Source organism: Eumetopias jubatus, unplaced genomic scaffold (genome assembly GCF_037043125.1).
Source record: "Eumetopias jubatus isolate StellerSeaLion01/CBP00866 unplaced genomic scaffold, mEumJub1_p1.0 scaffold_11, whole genome shotgun sequence".
Lineage (NCBI taxonomy): Eukaryota > Metazoa > Chordata > Mammalia > Carnivora > Otariidae > Eumetopias > Eumetopias jubatus.
In genome coordinates this window covers 94,754,453-94,769,192 of record NW_028274817.1, presented here as the reverse complement: position 1 = coordinate 94,769,192, position 14,740 = coordinate 94,754,453, and the positions used below count along the sequence as shown (strand labels likewise).

Genomic DNA, 14,740 nt, shown 5'->3' with positions numbered 1-14,740 from the left:
GCCCAATATACTCCCCTCGAGTGCCAGCTTTTGGCATCCTATTGGGCTCTTTTAGAAGCTGAGGCCCCAACTAGCCCCCACCCAGTACTACTCTGCACACAAGTTCCTATAATGCCCGGGTTAGAGATGTATACCAATAGAAGGCCAGCACAGCCACTGATGCCTCCTTGGTAAAACAGAAATGGTACCTTCAGGAAAAGGCTAAACTAAACAAACTTCAAAGGCCTTTCCAAATTACAGGATGATACAGCTTCCCCCACGCTGAGCCACTTACTTGAGATCCTTGAGGAAGTAATAGTGGCACCCCTGCTTCCTCCTCCTCTGACTACTTGGGAACCTTCTTGGGACTAAACGTCTGAGATGGACAAGGAGTTGGTACTCTTCATCGATGGCAGGACCACCACTCTACACAATGCAGCTCACCAGAGAGCCACAGCATTCCACCTGGCCTCAGGTACCTCTCTAGTCAAGGAGGGCACTCCCAGCTCAGGCCAACTGGCAGAACTTGTAGCTGTTCACCTAGTCCTTAGGGACACCATAAAATGGGGCCTTCTACCAGGGACACCATAAAATGGGACCTTTTACAGATCCACATTATCAAAGATTTCTGGACTGTTCCTAATGGCCTTATGGTTTGGTCTGGTCAATGGCTAACGGGACAATTTTCTCATACAAGCCCAACTGGGGTGCTCAGATATAAAAGGAATTAGCAGAGTCTCCAATTCCTATCATTGTTATTCACATTTCTGCACAACTAACTACTCTACACCAAAAGCCATTTTCAACAATATCACAGACTCCCTCAGTTGGTTAAGTGGCCAGCTCTTGGTTTTGGCTCACGTCATGATCTCACGGTCCTGGGATCAAGCCCTATGTCAGGCACCATGATCAGTACAAAGTCTGCTTCAGGATTCTCTCCTTCTGCCCCTCCCCCAGCTTGCTTGTGCTCTCTCTAATCTTTTTTTTTTTTTAAGATTTATTTGTCAGAGAGAGAGAGAGAGAGAGCACAACAGGGGGAGTGGCAGGCAGAAGGAGAAGCAGGTTCCCTACTGAGCAGGGAGCCTGATATGGGACTCAATTCCAGGACCCTGCGATCATGACCTGGGCCAAAGGCAGACGCTTAACTGACTGAGCCACCCAGGCGTCCCTAAAATAATCTTTTTAAAAAATTTAAAAAAACACACAACAATATCATAGACTCCCTCATTAAATCCTCCACAATCTGCCCAGTACAGATAACTCAGGGTATTGACCTTTGCCAGCAGCTCACAACATGGGCCCACATAACCTTGGGTCATGGGGAATTCATGCTTTAATAACTTGGGCTCAAGTGAGGGGACTCCTCCTCTCCTCAGCAGCAGCTAAGGTTGTAATAGATAAGTGCATTCTCTGCTCCCAAACCAAACAATGGAGGCTATCTATATGGGGACATGTCCCCTGAAGAGACAAACTATACCCCCTCTGGCAGATTGATTTCATCTACCCCCTGCCCCCTTCTGCTGAGGCTTCCAGATATGTCATCACAATCATCAATACTTACACGGGACTCCTCTTGTGACCCCCACCTGGAATTCCTTCCTCCTTACTAAAATTTATTCTTGTTCCCTTCTGATTGCCAGACATATTGCTCTGACCAGGGTACCCACTTTACCTCCTAGGAGGCTTAACGATAGGCTCTCCAAATAAGATTCTTTGCAAATCCCATCTAGGTTACCACCCTCAGGTGCCCAGGCTCATTAAGCATCCTAACAGCCTTCTTAAAGAGACACTAGTTAAATTACTTTCAAGCAAGTAGTTCCCTAAATGGATCAAACTTTTGCCCCAGCCCTTCATCTTGCTTAATTCTGACCCCTGGGGCCTTCATACCTCACATACCAATTACCATACACCCTCCAAAATTCCACATTTGGTCATCTCTGGCAATCCTCAAGCTTTTGCACTCTAAGACAATGTGCTTTTCATTTTGTCCTCTGACTCTACTGCCCCTTCCACTGTGATTTTTCAGTCATCTCACCATCTGCTTCATGCTGACAACCTGACTGAGGGCATATCGTCCAATAAGATTCCCTCATCACTGAACGTCCCCCAGGACAAAAGCCCACCAAGTTAGTGCAAGATCATTTCTTCGGAAACCCTGACAACAGTGAGGACTTTCCAAAAGGAGCCACCTCCATGCTGGCCACCTTCACTGAATATAGTGTTTATAAGGACTGGCTAATGAAACTCAATTCCCTTACTAATTTATAAGTAGTATAAATGGTCATCCTGCAACTAACCAGTGACAGAGTTTAGATGTCTGAAAGAGGGAAAGAAACTCTCCATTTGGTAGACATGAGCCATACTTGGAGATGAGTATGGAGGGAAAGCTGCAAGTCATGGCCTTATCCCACACTAGACAAGGTAACCCAGTACTTTCTCACCAAGAACAACCACACTCAGCCACTAACCAATATACAAACAGCTCATGCAGAAGGAACCCGACCCAACCTCACGTTCTATATGGCTATGGCTATTCTTACTGCTTTGTATGGCTGGGTGATAGGGTTACTTGGTAGACCCCTCAAGCCTAACTACCACAGACAGAATGCTGGAACAATTCCACTCCAGCCCACAACTGCACCACAAGAAAACTAGGCCTCTAGTTTAGAGTGAACTTAGCAGAACATGCAGTGTGGATGAATATTTTCTGGGAACAATGGGCTAAATGTACTGCCCTGATGGAATAGGAGGATGACCCACTGGAATATTATTTTGCAGAATTTGCCAGGTGATTGCTAACTGACCCTACCCTATACCAAGAGGCCTCTCAGACCCATTAGGATATTTCTTGCTGACTACAAGGCAGCACTGTATCATATTTTCCCATTATGGCAAGCCAAAATGTGCCCGCAGAACCAGACAGCTCTCCAGCCTACAAATACTGCAAGTTGTTAATATCCTCACCATTAATTCTGATGCCTCAGCATCACATGGTGGATTGCAGTGTAAACACCTGATAGGTTTTTTTTTATTGTAACCCCAAGTGCCTGACATTGAGCTTTTGATTGCTGAAGAGGCCACAAACACATTGCCAGCTACATGACTAGAGAACCAGGCTGCCCCACCCCTAAAGTTTCCTTTGTTTTAGAGATCTCTGGTTGATTTAGATAACTCACCATTTGACTACTTGTTTTTCTCTTCCCACATTTTAGTTCCCACTCTTATGTTTTAAATTCACCAATAAAGAGTGAATTTATGAAACCCTAGGCACCCACCCTAGACCACAGTAGAGTAGAACCCCAGGCCTGCATGCTTTCTTTCTCTACCTACAACCTCACTGTGTGGTCCCAGGCAGAGCATGTACCCTCCAGGACTTGTGAATAAGAAACATTTTTTTTTCCCAAATTTCCCTGATGGTTGTTGCTGATGTGTATTCACAATCATAAGAACCACAAGGGGCCAGTCCAACCACAATATTGGCTTTGAATGGGGAAATGTCTGTGAGGGCTCATCACAAATATATGGGCCCAGGTGAGTGCCCCAGGCATTTCTAACCAATAGCATCATTATAGATAGGCTGAGACTGACCCAAAACAGTAGGGCAGCCCCCACCACCAAGACTTCTGCTGTTCACTTTCCTCGTATAGTGGTTCTTCCACAGTTCTCCTTGGGTGAAACTGGTCATTTGATAAGCAGTAATTGGTCACTGGGGCCACTGTCAGTCTAGAACTTTCCCCAAGAAAGTCACAGTCTCTGGCCACATGTGACAGAGGAATCATTTGAAGTCCTTCCAAAATAAAAAGTACAACTGGGGTACTGGATACTGGAACCATATGTGCTCAATCATAAAATAACTGTTAGGAGAGTATTGAGGACCAATGATAATCCCTATTGCTCTGTGTTAGTTTCTACACAAAATGGGTATGAGTCTGTTGCTAGCCACTAAATGCAGAACACAGACCCTAAAAATTATCTGACATTCCACCCCTCCCCTCACCTCCAGATTCAAAAATTGAGTGTGAAGAATTATGGTCCCTTTAAGAAGCGTTGGCTTAGTTAAGCCAAATAGGTACATATAACCAGTAAACGATTACTTGGTACTTAGGTGCACCAAACTATTGAGAGATGGAATGGGGAGATGATCTTAAGACCTCACAAAACACAGTCTAGTTCAAAATAAGCATACACAAATATCATAGTTATCTGGAGTATTGACCAAGAGCAATAGCTTGGGAGAGAGGTGCTAAATAACTCCCTAGAAAACATTTTAATCCCATGAGGAATAGCAATTGGAGTACCTCTTCTACTCTTAGGATGAAATATTCATTAGGCTCAATGAAAAAGGATGAGAGACCACAACCTTATAAGGAAATGTCACCTACAAATTAGACCAGTGGAATTAAATCAAGAACAATCCAGATAAAGGGCTGGGAAGATGGCAGAGTAGGAGGATCCTAAGCTTTCCTCATCCCACAGATACAACAAGGTAACACTCACATCAGCGTAAATAACCTAGAAATGACCTGAAGACTGGCAGAACAAGCTCCACAATTAAAGGTAGAGAAGACACATCAAAGAAGGAAGGAAGAGTTAGGATGTAGTTTGGGAGTGAAATATGGACCATGGCCATCCATGGTGGGGAAGGAGCTGGTGGCACCGAGAAGGGCAATAAAAATACACCAGACTACGATACCAGGGAGCCCTCACGGGGAAGACAAATCCCCATAATGTTTGGCTTTTTGAAAGCAAGAGGGGCTGAATTTTGTGAGTTCCTACAACCAGCAGGACTTAAAGCCTGGAATTTTTAAAATGTGTGGCCTCAGCTCTGGGACAGCTGGGAGGGCCTTAGGAAGTGAAGTCACCACCCTTAAAGAGACAGCAGAAAAAACAGCCCATGGAGATACAATTTAGAACCAGCAGTTTGACAAATGCCAGGGGCAGATGGGAGGGAGAGTGATTTACTCATCTTGGAACATGTCCTAGAGAGGCAGGGATCATGAGGAGACCTCGCCAGGAACAAAAGAGATGGCAAGTGCCATTTCCCTCCCCTGCCCCCTCCCTAGAATAAACACATGGCCACCTATGAGAACCAGAGCTATACCAATAGTCACTACCTAACTTGCTTACACCAAGCCCTGCCCCCCACACTTCAGTGCATCCACCCTTCCCAGTCATGTTTGCCTCAGTCACAGCACAGCAGGTCCCCAGAAGATGGATGTAAACCCCACCAACACCTTATCTTCCAGCCACACATTTTGCTGGACCTCAGTTCCAGTGGTGGTGGTGGTGGTGGTGGTGGTGGTGGCAATGGCAGGTCTCATTTCGCAAGGAGACCAGTGCATACCTTATTAAAACATGCCTCACCCAGCCAGGGACCAAGCCCTGCCTACAACAGGCAAAGAGAGCCTCTGCCGACAACTGGACTGAAGGAAAAAGAGGCCAGGACACAACAACAGAGCCAATGCAGCACACATTGGAGACACTCCCTGAAGCGCCAGGTCCTGGGAAACAGGTGGCACTGCACTGCAGCACACTACAGGACCTCTTCTTCATAAGGCCATTACTATCAAGAACAGCTGACTTGCCTAACACACAGAAACAGGCACAGAGAATTAGACAAAATGAGGAAACAGAGAAATATGTTAAAAATGAAAGAAAGAGACCAAATCACAGCAAGAGACTTAAGTGAGATGGATATAAGTAACATGCCTGATAGAGAACTTAACATAATGATCATAAGGATACACAATGGACTTGAGAAAAGAGTGGAGGACATCAGTGAGACCCTTAACAAAGAGATTAAAAAAGAAACCAATCAGAGATTAAGAACACAATAAATGAAATTAAAAATAAACCTAATAGAATAGCGGGCCCGAGGAAGGAGAGGAATGAATTAATGACCTGGAAGACAGAGTAATGGAAAGTACTCAAGCAAAAGTTAAAGGAAAAAATTATGCAAATTGCGAATAGTCTTAGGGAACCCAATGACTCCATTGAGCATAATAACATTAGCATTACAGGGATGCCAGAAGAAAAAGAAGAGAGAAAAGAGGGCAGAAAATTTATTTGAAGGAAAAATAGCTCAAATTTATCTAATCTGGGAAGGAAACAGAAATCCAGATCCAGACAGCACTGAGATTCCCCCAACAAAATCAACCAAAGGAGATCCACAGCAAGACACGTAGTAATTAAAATGGCAAAAAACAGTAATGAAGAAATAAATTTTAAAGCAGCAAGAGAAAAGAAGACAGTTACATACAAGGGAAACCCCATATGGTTCGGTGGATTTTTCAGCAAAAACTCTGCAGGCCAGAAGGGAATGACATGATATATTCAAAATGCTGAAAGGGAAAAATCTGCAGCCAAGAATACTCTATCCAAAAAGGGTATCATTCAGAATAGAAGAAGAGATAAAGGGTTTCCTAGATAAACAAAAACTAAAGGAGTTCATGACCACTAAATCAGCCCTACAAGGAATATTAAAGGTGACTCTTTGGGAGGAAAGGAAACACCATAAATGAGAGTAGGAAAAATATGTATATCTGTAAGAATCAGTCAAGGGATGCACAAAATAAAAGGATGTAAAGTATGACACCTTATATCTAAAACATGGGAGAAACAAAAGTAAAGGATGAGTTCAAACTTAAATGACCATCAACTTACTGTAGACTACTATATGCAGAAGATGTTATAGACAAACCTGATGGTAACCACAAATCAAAAACCAGTAATAGATAAGAATAAAGAGAAAAGAATCCAAGTATATCACTAAAGAAAACCAGCAAACCATAAAAGAGAGCAAGAGAAAGATCAGAGAAAAACTACAGAAACAATGAGAAAACAAGTAACAAAATGGCAATAAATACATATCAGTAATTACTTTGAATGTAAATGGGCTAAATGCTCAATCAAAAGGCATAGGGTGATAGAATGGATAAGAAACAAGACCCATCTATATGCTGCCTACTAGAGACTCATTTCAGACCTAAAGACACCTGCAAATTGAAAGTGAGGAGATGGCGAAACATTTATCATGCACATGGAAGTCAAAAGAAAGCTGGGGTAGCAATACTTAACCATCACACAAAATAGACTTTAAAACAAAAACCATAACAAGAGACAAAGAAGGACACTATATAATAATAAAGGGGACAATCCAACAAGATTTAACATAAATTGTAAATATTTACACACCCAACATGGGAGCACCCAAATACACAAAACAGTTAATAACAAACATAAAGGAATTAATCAATAGTAATATAATAATAGTAGGGGACTTTTAATACCCCAATGATATCAATGGAGAAATCATTCAAACAGAAAATCAACAAGGAAACAGTGGCTTGGAATGATACCCTGGACCAGATAGATTTAACAGACGTATTCAGAACATTCCATCCTAAAACAGCAAAATATACATTCTCTCCAAGTGCACATGGACCATTCTCTAGAACAGATCACATAGTAGGCCACAAAATAAGTCTCAACAAATTCAAAAAGATCAAAGTCATACCATGCATCTTTTCTGACAATGCTATGAAACTAGAAATCAACCACAAGAAAAAGTCTGGAAAGAGCACAAATACATGGAAATTAAATAATATGCTACTAGACAATTAATGGGTCAACCAAGAAATCAAAGAAATCAAAAAGTACATGGAAACAAATGAAAATAAAAATACAATGATCTTTGGGATGCAGAGAAGGAAGTTTATAGCAATATAGGCCTACCTCAAGAAGTAAGAAAAGTCTCAAATAAACAATCTAAACTTACACCTAATGGAACTAGCAAAAGAAAAACAAACAAGACCCAAAACCAGTAGAATGAAGGAAATATAATTACAACAGAAAAATGATGTAGAAACCAAAAAAATAATAAAGCAGGTTGCTTAAACCAGGAGCTGGTTCTTTGAAAAGGTCAACAAAATTGATAAAGTTCTAGCCAGACTCCTCCAAAAGAGAGAGAGAGAGAGAGAGAGGACTCAAACAAAATCACAAATGAGAGGAGAAATAACAACCAACATCACAGATATACAATTATAAGAGAATATTATAAAAAATTATATGCCAACAAATTGGACATTTTCAATGTATAAATCTCTAGAAACACATAACCTAACAAGGAAATTGAATAAGTAATCAAAAAACAAAAGTCCAGGACCAGATGGCTTCACAGGTGAATTCTACCAAACATTTAAAGAAGAATTAATATGTATTCCTCTCAAACTATTCCAAAAAATAGAAGAGAAAGGCAAATTTCCCAATTCATTCTGTGAGGTCAGCATTACCCTGATATCAAAACCAGATAAAGATACCACAAAAAAAAGATAACTACAGGCCAATATCTCTGATGAACATAGATGCAAAAATCCTCAACAAAATATTAGCAAACTGAATCCAACAATATATTAAAAAAAATAATTCACCACAATCAAGTGGGATTTATTCCTGGGATGCACGGGTGGTTCAATATTCACAAATCAATCAACATGATACATCACATCAATAAAAGGAAAAAAGTGATCATTTCAACAGATGCAGAAAAAGCATTTGGCAAAGTACAACATCCACTCATGATAAAAACCTTCAACAAAGTAGGTTTAGAGGGAACATATCTCAACATAAGAAAGTCCTTGTATGAGAAACCCACAGCAAACATCATACTCAAGGGTGGGGGGGAACAGAGCACTTCCCCTAAGGTCAGGCACAAGACAAGAATGTCCACTCCCACCACTTTTATTCAACATAGTAGTGGAAGTCATAGCCTAAGCAATCAGACAACAAAAAGACTTAAAAGGCATCCAAACTGGTAAGGAAGAAGTAAAACTCTCACTATTGCCAGATGACATAATACTGTATATAAAAAACCCTAAAGCCTCCACCAAAAAAACTATTAGAACTAATAAATGAATTCTGTAAAGTCACAGGATACAAAATCAACATACAGAAATCTGTTGCATTTCTATATACTAATAATGAAGCAGCAGAGAGAGAAATTAAGAAAACAATTCCATTTGCAATGCACCAAAAATAATAAAATACCTAGAAATAAACTTAACCAAGGCAGTCAAAGACCTGTACTCTGAAAACTATAAAACGTTGATAAAAGAAATTGAAGAAAACACAAAGAAATGGAAAGACATCCCATGCTCATGGGTTGGAAGAACAAATATTGTTAAAATGTCTATTAACAGATTTAATGCCATCCCTATCAAAATACTAAGAGCATTTTTCACAGAGCTGGAACAAAAAAATCCTACAATTTGTATGGACCACAAAAGGCCCTGAATAGCCAAAACAATCTTGAAAAAGAACAACGAAATTGGAGGCATCACAATTCCAGACTTAAAGTTATAATACAAAGCTCTAGTATCAAAACAGAATGGTGCTGGCACAAAAACAGACACAGAGATCAAATAAACCCAGAAACACCAGAAATAAACCCACAATTATATAATCAATTAATCTTCAACAAAAGACACAAGAGTATGGGAAAAATACTGTCTCTTCAACAAATGGTGTTGGGAAAACTGGAAAGCAACATGCAAAAGAATGAAACTGGACCACTTTCTTACATTATACACGAAAATAAATTCAAAATGGATGAAAGACCTAAATGTGAAATCTGGAACCTTAAAAATCCTTGAAGACAACACAAGCAATAATCTCTCAGACATCAGCTGTAGGAACATTTTTCTATATAGGTCTCCTGAGGCAAGGGAAACAAAAGCAAAAATAAACTATTCAACTTCACCAAAATAAAAAGCTCCTGCACAGCAAAGGGGACAATTAACAAAACTAAAAGGCAACTTTACTCAAGGGGAGAAGATATTTGCAAATGATGTATCCAATAAAGGTGAGTATCCAAAATATATAAAGAATTGATATAACAACATCCAAAAAACAAGCCAATTTAAAAATGGGCAGAAAACATGAAAAGACATTTCTCCAAAGAAGACATCAGATGGCCAAGAGACACACGGAAAGATGCTCAACATCAGTGAAATGCAAATCAAAACCACAATGCAGTATCATTTCACATGTATCAGACTGGCTAAAATCAAAAACACAAGAAACAACAAGTATTGTGAGGATGTGGAGAAAGGGGAATGATCCTGCACTGTTGGTGGGAATGCAAACTGGTGCAGCCACTGTGGAAAACAGTATGGAGTTTCCTCAAAAAGTTAAAAATAGAACTACCCTACAATCCAGAAGTTATATTACTGGGTTTTTGCCTACCATCCAGCAATTATATTACTGGGTATTTACCCAAAGGATACAAAAATTCTGATTTGAAGGGATACATGCACCCCAATGTTATAGCAGCCTTATCAACAATAGCCAAATTATGGAAAGAACCCAAACATCCATTGACTGATGAATGGATAAAGATGTGGTATATGTGTACAATGGAATATTATTCAGCCATAAAAAGAATGAAATCTTGCCATTTGCAACAACATGGATGGAGCTAGAGAGTATAATGCTAAGTGAAATAAGTCAGAGAAAGACAGATATCATACAATTTCATTCATATGTGGAATTTAAGAAACAAAACAGATGAACATGGGGGAAAAACAAAAAAAAAGGCAAACCATAAAACAGACTCTTAAATACAGAGAACAAACAGGGTTACTGGCGGTGAGATGGGCAGGTGTATGGATTAAATGGGTGATGGGTATTAAGGCAGGCACTTGTGATGGGCACTGGATGTTATATGTAAGTGATGAATCGCTAATTCTACACCTGAAACTAATATTACACTGCATGTTAACTGGAATTTAAATAAAAACGTGAAAAAAAAGAAAAATGCCAAGCTTGTGCCATTTGCGATGGTCCCTATCCTACCTGCAAGCCCCAAACCATGTATCCCAAAGACGGAGATCTCCTTAATTGACACACTCTGCCCTCCCATTCAGATAAGAAGCCTATTAGTGAAAGACATCACAACTGTCGGTTAGATCTATGTTAATTACCTAAGCTAATCAAACAAACCCTTTATTACTAAATATGAATGTGCAAAGTTTTAAGTATTCCAGGAAAGTGAGAGAGAAAATCATGATAAAACATACAATTATATATATCAGTTAATTATATATATATATAAATTACAGGAGAAAAAGAACTTTATCAAAATATCCGAATGTTTTCAGAATTTTAAGGAGGACAATGGGGTTTTAAAATGAGAACAGGGTGCTATAAAAGGGAGTAATTTTAAAGCAAGAGTCCTTGGAAAATAGTAGTTGCAAAATTAAAAATTTAATAGATGTCAGGTGCTCAACGCAGAGTCGCCCTGCCCCACCCAGGCTCTGACCGCGGAACCTGGAACACAGCGCTCTCCCCTGCCCGACCCCGCCCCCCGCCCGTTTCCTGCTTCTCCCCTTCCTTCCCCCCCTTCCTTCCACCCCCGAGAAATGTAACTGATCCTCCCTCCTTTAACCCCTGACCCCGCGTAACGGACCCCATTTCCTACCTCAAAGAGCTGCGGCCGGACCCCACCGTCATTTGAAGGCGCCCTCCACTTCCACTCGGACAGTGCCCCGAGGTCCCCGCCATCGTCACCGGCTCCCTCGTCGCCCACCCTGAAAAGGCGCCGAGGACCCGCCGCCACCGCCTTTGGTCCCGCAGCCCTCGCTTCCGCACCACCTTCGCCTTGATGCCCGGGCTGCCAGCCATGGCCACCTCGCCGCTCTCACAAGTGCGCCAGAACTACCACCCCGACTGCGAGGCCGCCATCAACAGCCAGATCAACCTGGAGCTCTACGCCTCCTACGTGTACCTGTCCATGGCCTTCTACTTCGACCGCGACGACGTGGCCTTGAAGAACTTCGCCCAGTTCTTCCTGCGCCAGTCCCGCGAGGAGACCGAGCATGCCGAGAAGCTGATGCAGCTGCAGAACCAGCGCGGGGGCCGCATCTGCCTCCGCGACATCAAGAAGCCGGACCGCGACGACTGGGAGAGCGGCCTGAAGGCCATGGAGTGCGCCCTGCACCTGGAGAAGAGCGTGAACCAGAGCCTGCTCGGCCTGCACCAGCTGGCCACCGACAAGAGCGACGCCCACCTGTGCGACTTCCTCGAGAGCCACTACCTGCACGAGCAAGTCAAGTCCATCAAAGAGCTGGGGGGCTATGTCACCAACCTGAGCAAGATGGGGGCCCCGGAAGCCGGCATGGCAGAGTACCTCTTTGACAAGCTCACCCTGGGCGACAGCGACAAAAAGAACTGAGTTGGGACTGTTTCCCCTCTAGCCACAGGGTGCATGGTGACTTTGCCTGATCACCATGCCGAGCCTGCATATTGCAGTATTGCCTTTGCAAAACGTTCCAGGTTTTTTCTTCCAGTTCTGCCATAAAGTTAATTTGGTTTCAATAAAGTTGTTTGGTTCTTAAATAAATAAAGGTCTCTGTTTGATTTGTATGCAAATCTCTCACCTTTTACGTTTTAAAGCAGGTATCTGGGCCATATGCAGCTCAGGATCTCCATGGATGGAGGGAGAAGGTATTCCACAGGACCCTGGAAAATACAAAATTAATCTTCCCTTTATAAACAACGTGGATAGATGGGCATGTGGTAGGGTTCTGGTGAGTGTGTGAGCCTGTGCATGGTAAAAGTATAAAAACATGGTTTGAATATCATAATTGGGATAAATCTGCAGAAGTGAAGGGAAAGGGATTGGGCAGGATTGAAATAAAGTGCATTTTTGCTTTATTTGGAATATTAATGGTTAATTCTGGGTAGCAAGATGGGAGCCTTGGAAGCCAGAACTGCAAAGTACATGTTTGACAAGCTCACCCTAGGCAACAGTAATGTAACTAGCATAGGACTGGCTTTCCCATAGCCAGGGGTGAGGGGTGACTCTGTGGTCACCTGACTGGACATGCACACTGGCCTTACAAAACATCTACATAAGAGTTTTACTTCAACTGTATCATCTTGCATTAAAGCAACATGGTACCCCAAGAATGTTTACCTCAATAGAAGGGCTGAAAAATAGAAAATCATGGATAAAGCTCAAATTTGTGATACTGAATGTGAAGTAGAATAAATCCCCCTAAATGTTAAGCCAGTGGTTCTGGCTGCTTTGAAGAATGTAGGGGGTGGGAGAGAGTTGAAGCTTGGAGGCCAGTCAGATTTTGTAACTGGTCCAATGAGAGACATTGGTGGGTGAACTGGAGTGGAAGTTGAAGAAAAGGTGATGGAGACAAATTCTAGTTGGATTTGCTCATGGACCACAGGTGAAGAAGGAGAAATGGGGAAAATTATCTAGGTTCTGCTGTTTGTACTTGAACACCTGAGTTGATGGTAAAGCTAGTTATTAATTTGAGGATGTTTGCAGGGGGACACAAGGGGTGGGGAAGGCATGTCATGTAAAATCTGAGATGCCTATTAGATATGCAAGTGGAACTGTCATGCAGGCAGTCAGAAAAATGAATCTGGAGCTCAGGTGGGATGTCAGGTTTGGAAATAAACACACGAGAGACATCAGTCACAGATGGTGTTGAGGTCATTGGACCAGATAAGCTCACCAGAAAGAGAGTGTAGAGTGTGGCACAGTCAGCCCCATGCCCAGGCAGCTACTATTAGAGGATGGGTTGAGGTGTTACAACACCCACAGGGCTGCTGGCCCCACCTTGACCATCACCTCATTCCAGACTGTGACCATGTATGCCCATACCCAGTGTCCCCAAATCAGCCTGTTCCTGATATAAGTGTGGTTTCAGGTTGCTCCTTTCAAGATGCAGAGAGGAGTTAGCCTATTACCTTGTCTTCATGGCTATTAGAAAGAAATTCCTTCCCAGTTTTATTTTTTTTTAAGATTTTGTATATTTATTTGACAGAGGGAGAGGCAGAGGCAGAGAGCACAAGCAGGGGGAGTGGCAGGCAGAGGGGGAAGGAGAAGCAGGATTCCCACCAAGCGGGGACTTGGGGGACTCGATCCCAAGACTCTAGGACCACGACCAGAGCCTAAGGCAGACACCCAACTGACTGAGCCACCCAGGCACCCGTACTTCCCAGTTTAAAAAAAAAGATTCCTTATTATGCAGCCATCAAAAGGAATGAGATCTTGCCATTTGCAACGACATGGATGGAACTGGAGGGTGTTATGCTGAGCGAAATAAGTCAATCAGAGAAAGACATATATCATATGACCTCACTGATATGAGGAATTCTTAATCTCAGGAAACAAACTGAGGGTTGCTGCAGTGGTTGGGGGGTGGGAGGGAGGGGGTGGTTGTGTGATAGACATTGGGGAGGGTATGTGCTATGGTAAGTGCTGTGAATTGTGCAAGACTGTTGAATCACAGACCTGTACCTCTGAAACAAATATTGCAATATATGTTAAGAAAAAAAAAGAAGAAGATAGCAGGAGGGGAAGAATGAAGGGGAGTAAGTCAGAGGGGGAGACGAACCATGAGAGACGATGGCTCTGGAAAACAAACTGAGGGTTCTAGAGGGGAGGGGGGTGGGGGGATGGGTTAGCCTGGTGATGGGTATTAAAGAGGGCACGTTCTGCATGGAGCACTGGGTGTTATGCACAAACAATGAATCATGGAACACTACATCAAAAGCTAATGATGTAATGTATGGTGATTAACATAACAATAAAAAATTTTAAAAAGATTCCTTAAGGAAATGCTTGATCTGGGTTTTTTTCTTTCTGTTTTCTGGGTAGAAAAATTATTTCTCAGTAAAAATATTTCCCAAGGAAATGACAGCACTGCTTCTCTGTGGATTTTTTTCTGCTCCCCTTTAACAA

At 42.2% G+C, this 14,740-nt stretch overlaps 1 pseudogene; it reads left to right on the top strand.

Annotated features, from left to right (window-relative positions):
• Positions 1 to 11,635: 11,635 nt before the first annotated feature.
• On the top strand, positions 11,636 to 12,208 carry LOC114216843 (ferritin heavy chain pseudogene; annotated as a pseudogene).
• The last annotated feature ends 2,532 nt before the right edge of the window (positions 12,209 to 14,740 follow it).